At 35.1% G+C, this 7,415-nt stretch overlaps 1 non-coding gene across 1 annotated transcript; it reads right to left on the bottom strand.

Annotated features, from left to right (window-relative positions):
- Positions 1 to 6,885: 6,885 nt before the first annotated feature.
- LOC121230051 (small nucleolar RNA R71) lies at positions 6,886 to 6,992 on the bottom strand. Its single transcript, XR_005928002.1, has one exon. It is a non-coding gene; the product is annotated as a small nucleolar RNA R71 (small nucleolar RNA).
- Between the last annotated feature and the right edge of the window lie 423 nt (positions 6,993 to 7,415).

Raw genomic sequence — 7,415 nt, 5'->3', positions numbered from 1 at the left:
CTCTTTGTGTGTGGCTATTGAGCTGAAATTGCAAGAATGATAAATGTCTTGTGTTTGAGTTTTGCTAACGAAAACGAAATACGAATGTGCCATGATTTATTGTTAAATGTGCATGGTTATTTGAATGATGTCCGGGCTAAGTCCCGAAGGCTTTGTGCTAAGTGACCATATCCGGACTAAGATCCGAAGGCATTTGTACGAGATACTAATTCCAGGCTAAGCCCGAAGGCATTGGTGCGAGTTACTAAATCCGGGTTAAGTCCCGAAGGCATTTGTGCGAGTTACTAAATCCGGGTTAAGTCCCGAAGGCATTTGTGCGAATTACTATAACCGGGCTATGTCCCGAAGGCATTTGAACGAGGAGCTATATCCGGTTAAATTCCGAAGGTACGTGATTTGGGAATGAATGATCTTGCTGTAAAAAAATTCAGTTAATGCTCTAGAAACATCCCAACATTGAGCTATGTTTTGTATGTGCTTGAATTTAGTTGAGCCCTTACAAATAAGTATTCGCTCAGTTGATAAACGAGCTACCGGCCTTTGGCTAAGTTGATCTTTTGTGTATGTACATAAGGGTTGGAAATGTGAAGCAAGTATGATATCGAAAATTTGTGCATATGAAATTATCCGTTTAGCTATATGAATGCTATACTTTGTTGTGCTGGAATTCCTTGCTCAAAACTTACTAAGCATAAATTGCTTACTCCGTTTCATTGCTCCTCTGTTTTATAGATTTGGTTCTCCAGCTATCGAACTCGGGATCTTGAAGTCAAAGTCGCCCACACTATCAAAGCCCCTTTTTGGTACAATTTTGGTTGAACTTCGAAATGGCATGTATAGGATTGCTCGTTTGTTGTGGGTCGTGGACCCTTTGGACTTGTATAATTTTGGATAGCCATGCGAAAATGGCTTATATGTGTTTGAGTATAATGTTATAATCATTCGGTGTGGATATGCTTGACAAGGATTAGCCATGGGAATGGTTAATCACTATCATAAATTGTGCTATTTATGCAAAAAGGGCTAGTTGAATCATGGAAACCATGAAATAGGTAAAGTCTACCTTAAAGGCAGATGCTGATAGCAGCAGTGATGTAGATTTGGAAAATCACTAAAAATAGTAGGAAGGGAATTAAATAGTGAATAAATTATTTAAACAAACCTTGATGAATCTACTTTCATAGGAAAGTAACGAAACAATCATACGGACAGTATGTTAAGAGATATTCAGGTTCTCGTGAGACAGGGCCAGAACGGTTTCTGGATTTCCTGTTCCGACTTTGGAAATTCATTATAAATTAACCAGAGATAATTAGAAGTGATACCATATATGGATAGATTACTCTCTGAGTCTAGTTTCTATAGAAACAAATGGCATCAGTATTGGAGCCCTGTACAAGGAGATATCCAAGTCGTAATGAGCAAAGGTCAGGGTAGTCGATCCCTGTAACATGGGAGACTTTGACTAATAAACTGTACAAATTGGCCCGACCAAAAATTCTAGAAAAAAATACGTAGATGGGCATATGGGTCTAGTTTCAGGGAAAAATAACGAAACTGATTTTTGAGTTGTGAAACTCAAGATATGATTTTTAAAGCGACTAGTACGCAGATTAGCAGTGTCTGGGAAATATTTTTATAAGGGGTTTAAAGTCTGTTAACACCTCGTGTTCGACTCCGGTGTCGGTCTCGGGATCGGGGTGTTACACAAATTTCACATCTTTTTGTAGCAAACTGGTCATAGGTGTAGCAATCATCGAGAACCCTTTAAAAAAAGTCGATAATAACCAGCTAACCCCAGAAAACTTCTAACTTCAAATACATTTTTCTGTGGTTTCCAGTCAACAACTACTGAAATCTTTCTCGGATCAACTTTATACCTTCCGCTAAAACAATGTGCCCAAAAAATTTGACTTCTCGGAGCCAGAATTCACATTTCCTGAATTTAGCATACAGTTGGTTATCTCTCAAAGTTTGTAGCACAATCCTCAAATGCTCGGCATGCTTAGACTCATTTCGTGGATAGATCAGAATGTCATCAATGAATACAACAATGAAACTATTTAAATATGGTCTAGAAATCTGGTTCATCAAATTCGTAAAGATTGCAGGAGCATTAGTCAATCCGAAAAGTAGAACAAGAAATTCATAATGTCTGTTGCTAGTTCTGAAAGCAGTTTTCGGCCCATCTAAATCTTTAAGTCACAACTGATAATAACTAGACCATAAATCAATCTTTGAAAACACTATTTCACCTTTCAACTGATCAAATAAATCATCTATTCTCGGCAACAGATACTTGTTCTTTATTGTAACTTTATTGAGCTGTCGATAGTCAATACACATTCTCATTGACCTGTCTTTCTTCTTTACGAACAATACTGATGCACCCAGGGCGAAAAACTAGGTCGTGCAAAACCTCTATTTGTTAATTCTTGCAATTGAGATTTCAACTCTTTAAAATCTATCAGAGCCATTCTGTACGAAGTTATAGATATCAGTGAAGTTCCCGGTACCAATTCAATAGCAAATTTAACCTCTCTGATCAATGGTAACCCTAGTAATTCTTTTGGAAACACATTCGAAAACTCAGAGACTATCGACACTAATTCAATCTTTGATTTAGACACTTTTGTATCTAGTACATACAAAAGGTAAGCTTCACAACCTTTCCTCACACATTTCTGAGCTGACATTAATGAAATTACAATTGGCAATTCACTAGATTCATCTGATTAAATTCAAACAAATTCACTATTATGACATTTCAATTCAATAATATTTCTTCTACAATTCAAAATAGCACCATGCAGAGTCAACCAATCCATTCCCAGAATGTAACAGCCCATTTTTGGGTCAAATCAGAATAGTGGTTTTGAGACCACAAATTTTAAGTCAAAATATCTATTTTATTATTATTTTAATTTTTACAGCATGATAGCATGTATGTGTGAAAATTTCATGAAGAAATTTTATCGTTTAAATGGTCAATTTGATAAAAAGGACTAAATCGCGTAAAGTGTAAAAGTGGGGTTCCATTAGCTAAAGTATTCAATAGCTATGGAGTCTTAATTTAGAGGTCCTTATGTTGCAATTTGACCATTTGACACATGAGTGGACATATTTGGATATTAAATTGATGATTTAAATGGTTTATAATTAAGGTTAAATTTGTAATTAATTAATAATGTCATAATAAATAAAACAAAAATTATAATTTTGGGTCATCTTCATCCTATAGCCAAAATTACGAGGAAAAAAGAAGCCATGTGCATGAGTAATTAGTAAGTGATTTTGACTCGGTTTTTAATAATTTCTATGTTTTTGAGATCGTTGCAGCTTAATCTAGCTAGCCCGTATCTCCAATTTCAAAATTGTTAAAGTATTTGAATGTTTCCATTGTTGAATGCATGTATATTTTGTTATTTGATGATGGAAAATAAATCATTGTAGTTAGATGTACAAGTTTTGTAAAATGAATTTTGGTAAAAATGTCAATTTTGGATTAAATTGTGAAATATGTAAATTTAGTGGTTGAATTTTAAAATAAATGAAAAATATGGACTGATATGAGAATGGGTAATATTTATTCAACATGAATTTGTATTAAATTGAATGAATTGTGATCTTATGCGATAAGGACTAAATTGCAAAAAAATGTGAAATAATTGGGGCAAAAATGTAATTTTGCCTAAATATGTAAATTGTGCTGAATTTAATGAAATGATGATTAAATAAGTAAATTTTGATATTAAATAGATTGAGATAAACGAGATTTGGATCTAGAACAGGAGAAAATAAAGTATCGGATTAGTCGACCTAATTTGTCATTACAGCGAACGAGGTAAGTTCGTATAATTAGAATCAAACTTTTAAATGCTTCTAATCATTTGAAATGAATGTATGTAATTGAGTAAATGAGATATTTGAAATTTGAATGCCTTATTGATATAGTTTGATAGTTATCGAGCCCTGTTTGAACCGTAGGAATTCGTAGGATGAGAGTGACATGTCACTAGGGTTACCGTTTACGTCGAGATCCTACATGTGTTGCGGACTCACTGCAGCTCGTATGAGCTTACTAATATATCAGCACGTAAGAGCTTATTGTTCTCATCTTGTCAGAGCTTACTGTTTCCAGCTCGATAGAGCTTACTGTTCATCAGCTTAGAAGGAGCTTACTGATCATAGCTCAAAAGAGTGAATACAATGATGAATTGACAAATTACCAATTAATACAGTTAGTGTGTATCACCCGTGTATCTATCGATATTCTAATAGGTTCAACGGGCTTAATTTTGCTAATAGTTATACGAATGAATTACTGGTTATATAAATAGATTGTCGATTATATGAATAAGAATGAATTGTTACATATGTTATACATGTTACATGAAACTGATATGATATAATACATTGATTATGAAATTGAGATAAAGGTTGATTATATGTACTTATGGGACTAACATTTTGATGAATGCTTGTGTATAGGCATTTGGCAAGTGAATTTGATATACTTTGTTTAATTGTTTGATTATGTATAAATGGTAAGTTAAATTCTGAATTATACGGGCTTACTAAGCTATAAAGCTTACTCTGTTTCTTTTTCATGTTTTATATAGGTTCGATAGGTCGCTCGATTCAAATAAAGTATGAATTATATGAATGAAATGGTTTGGAAATGTGTTATGTGATGAGTTTATTTGTATATGGCTTACTAAGCTTTTGAAAGCTTACTTTGTGTGTGTTTTGATAAACCATAATTTAAACATATTTTTATCCCATGCTTAGCGCATTTATTGATGGTTTCTCCTTAGAATTGGTGAATTCGATGCTCCTAATTCTTTAATTTCATGTTTTATACTTAGGTGAGCATAGAAGAGTAAAAAGAGTGAGAAACGGGCCGAAAACAAAGAAAACGAGCCAACATAGGAAATCAGCACAGCCTAGAGTTCACCACACGGGTAGACCACACGCCCGTGTAGGTTCAACAGGCTCTAGCACAGCCTGAACCTCCTTACACGGGTTGACTACACAGCCGTGTCAAATTGGTAAGATCGAAGCACACTTACACGGGTAGATCACATGCCCGTGCCTATTTAACAGCCTTAGCCACGACCTGAAGTAATCACACATGGGCTTGTTACACGAGCGTGTCCCTGTCGAGCCCAAGTTGAGTCCAATTCAGAAAAGGGCACTTTTGAGGGCTTCTAAGCATCCCAAGCCTATAAAAACACCCTAGAGGAGGAGGAGAAAGGAGACGAAGAGTAGGAAGCAAGAAATTACTCAAGGGAAGCCGATTGATCCATCTCAGAAGCCGGATTCATCATTAAGACTGAAGATCTCCCTTCAAGTTCCTTCAAGAGTTTTTGGGTTTTCTTATGTTTTGTTATCTTTATGCTTTTGAGATGTTTTCTTCCATAAGTATGAACTAAACCCCCTAAATACCTAAGGGGAATGAAACCTAAGATGGATCTTGTTATTATTATCTGAATTGTATGATAAATATTTGGCTTGTTCTTAATTCTTGTTTTGATATTCCAGGATATTGATTTAAGTTAATGCTTTTATTCAGAGGAGGAATAGACCCTGTCTAAGAGTAAAATTATCATAATTAAGCGGAGTTGATTGCGCACCTAGAGATAGGGTGACAAGATTTTGCCGGATTAGGGTGAAACCTAATAAGGGAATACATAGATCGAGTTAATACAATTTTAGGGTGTTAATTAGAAAAAGATTTCAGTTATTCAACCTAGGGTTAGACGTTATTAGTCTCGAGAGAGATAATAATATAACTTAAGGATTTCTACGAATCAAGTCAAATGAATAAATCGTCTGATTCAGAGTCAAATAACAAGTGAAGCTAAGTGGATTTTTCCTTAGGTATTGTTTTGATCAATTAAATTTTCCCAAATTTTCTTTTTGTGCATTCTTAGTTTAGTAATTAGTTTAGATAACCAAACCTCTTAATTTTTAGGCTAGATAAAAAAAGGAAGTAAATACTAGTACTCATGGTTACTTTGGGTTCGACAATCCGATCTTGCTGAACTATACTACTATTCGATAGGTACACTTGCCTTAATCGTGATAATAAGTTAGTCTCAAGAATGATTCATTCATAAATCTTTAAAACCTGTCACAAATATCACGTATCAAGTTTTTGGCGCCGTTGCCGGGGAACTAGGATATTAGGAACACTCGATTTTTATTACTTTAGCCATTTTATTTTGCAATTCAAATTTTTATTTTTTTATTTTTTAATTTTCTTTTCTAATTCTTTATTTATTTTCTTCTGACAGATTTTTCTAGTTTATGACCAGAAGAAACCCGTCAGGACCACTACTTTTTGACAGTGAGATCGACCGAACAGTTCACAGAAACCAAAGAGAAATAATGCGAAGCTTACAATACACAGAGGAAGAGCAAAAGAACGATACCTCAACCACAACCAAGGAGATTGCTGAAAACCAAGAAAATCCACTACCTCCTGCGATTAGTGCTAATCAGAATCCTGCTCCGCATACTATGTATGATTATGCTGAACCTTCTTTAACAGGAACTGAATGAAGCATAGTTAGGCCTGCTGTTGCTGCAAATAATTTTGAACTGAAACCTAACACAATTCAAATGATACAACAGTTTGTTCAGTTTGATGGTTTGCAGGATGAGGATCCAAACGCTCACGTGGCAAATTTCTTAGAGTTTTACGACACTTTTAAAATTAATGGTGTTTCTGATAACACCATTCACCTTCAGTTATTCCCTTTTTCATTGAGAAACAAAGCTAAATAGTGGTTGAACTCGTTACCGCGAGGGTCAATCACTACTTGGGAACAGATGACCGAAAAATTTTTATTAAAATATTTTCCATTGGCTAAAACAGCCAAATTACGTAATGATATCTCCTCTTTTATGTAGATAGATTTAGAAGCACTCTACGATGCATGGGAGAGATACAAGGACCTTTTGCAAAGATGCCCTCACCATGGGTTATCAATCTGGCTACAGGTTCAATCATTTCATAATGGCCTAAATCCTTTGACTTGGCAGATGATCGACGTAGCCGCTAGCGGAACTATCAATAATAAGACACCTGAAGATGCTTATGAATTTATAGAAGAGATGTCACTGAATAACTATCAGTGGCAAGTCATGAGGACAAAGCCAACGAAACAGCCAGCGTTTTTAACGTCGATTCGGTCACCATGCTCTCTAATCAGGTAGAACTTTTGAACAGAAAAATTAACGGTTTTCTTGGTTCTTCACAGGTTCACCTAGTAATCCAGTGCGAAGCAAGTGGAGGTGGATCAAGCAATCCAGAACACCCACCCTATGGCCACAACAGGGAGAACGAGCAGTTAAATTATATGGGTAATAATCCTCGATCTCAAAATAATCCTTATAATAACACTTAT

The sequence above is a fragment of the Gossypium hirsutum genome, chromosome A05, assembly GCF_007990345.1.
Source record: "Gossypium hirsutum isolate 1008001.06 chromosome A05, Gossypium_hirsutum_v2.1, whole genome shotgun sequence".
NCBI classification, from domain to species: Eukaryota; Viridiplantae; Streptophyta; class Magnoliopsida; order Malvales; family Malvaceae; genus Gossypium; species Gossypium hirsutum.
This window is presented reverse-complemented; position numbering and strand designations above follow the sequence as displayed.